This window comes from Procambarus clarkii, unplaced genomic scaffold (genome assembly GCF_040958095.1).
Source record: "Procambarus clarkii isolate CNS0578487 unplaced genomic scaffold, FALCON_Pclarkii_2.0 HiC_scaffold_1588, whole genome shotgun sequence".
NCBI classification, from domain to species: domain Eukaryota; kingdom Metazoa; phylum Arthropoda; class Malacostraca; order Decapoda; family Cambaridae; genus Procambarus; species Procambarus clarkii.
The window spans coordinates 24063-25394 of NW_027190615.1; the positions used below are offsets into that span (position 1 = coordinate 24063).

The 1332-nt window shown below is 42.4% G+C and overlaps 1 non-coding gene across 1 annotated transcript; it reads right to left on the bottom strand.

Moving 5' to 3' along the window:
- Positions 1 to 542: 542 nt before the first annotated feature.
- Positions 543 to 661, bottom strand: LOC138362300 (5S ribosomal RNA). Its single transcript, XR_011227552.1, has one exon. It is a non-coding gene; the product is annotated as a 5S ribosomal RNA (ribosomal RNA).
- Between the last annotated feature and the right edge of the window lie 671 nt (positions 662 to 1332).

The following is a 1332-nucleotide window of genomic DNA, read 5'->3' on the forward strand; positions in this document are numbered from 1 at the left end:
TGGGGGGGGGGGGGGGGGGGGAGGGAAGGGGAGGGGAATGATGGTCTGTGGATTCGTTCTCCGTACCCTTTACATATAAGCAAAAATATGCCTTCTTGTGGGTATAGAAACATTAACACAAATTATATCAGTAACTGATATTGTAGCCTTTTAAACAGAAAAGATTTGTACATACAAATACTTTTTAATTATCATTTATTTGTGGAAATGGCATTTACGTCATTAAATTGATACCTCAGCATCAAGCTTGTGTCCTGCAGCAGTGGTCCAGTGGTAAAGTGTATATAAGTGATGCGTATTCTTGGAGTTGCGAGTTCAAACCCGGATTAAGCTATATATATATACAACATGTTTTGTTTTGGTTGTTTGTTTTTGTATAAAGCCTCACACAATATCTATATTAAGCGAGTTTGTTTTAAACATGACATACATATTAATTCATTTTACCAGGCCTTATTCCACACAACTCCGTGAATTTCCCGTGGAGCCAGCCATTCAAACAAAAACAAACGAAACAAAACAAAACAAAACAAAAACATTATTGCCAACAGCATTTGGTGTTCCCAGGCGGTCACCCATCCAAGTACTAACCAAACCCAACGTTGCTTAACTTCGCTGATCGGACGAGAAGCGGTGTTCTCAACGTGGTATGGCCGTTGGCATGAGACTGCCTACACATTGTGGCTAATAACCAACTCTTTTAAGTCATCGCGGCAGGATACGGACCTGCTTGTGGTGTCTTAATGGTAATTGTATCCTAACATATTTTTGTCTCCTTGGCATGGATATTTAACATCGTTTATTCAGTCTTGGGTTTATGTTCTTTCGCCATTTACAGACATTTTACATCTACCTACTTCCTCAGCCTGCCCTGCCAATTTCTAATGAATTTGTGGATTTTCTTTTGTAATACAAACATGTGTGTGCTCATCTGCTCTTCAGTTTTTATGATATTTGTCTCATCTGTCCTGCTTTATGATACTTTTACAAAGAACATGAACAAATGCTTCTATTTTAGAGAAGATATGGGATCCAGGTTTCGGAGCCGTAAAACCAACCGTCGTGATTGGTGGACGAGTTGCCAGGTTGCAGCTTCTGTACCGTGCCGGCACATAAATAGGTTCGGCTCAAGCGGGGCAGCATCATTCCCCCGTGACTGTCTGAGCGTCTCTCATCACCTTGGTTATCTCATCATCATCATGGTAGAAGCAAAGCCTACCAAGAAGGCTGCGGCTGCTGCTGCTGTGGTGGCCACCACCAGGAAACCTCGCGTCCAGGTTGCTCACCCGAAAACTAGTCAAATGGTTCTAGCCGCGGTCGCAGCACTCAAAG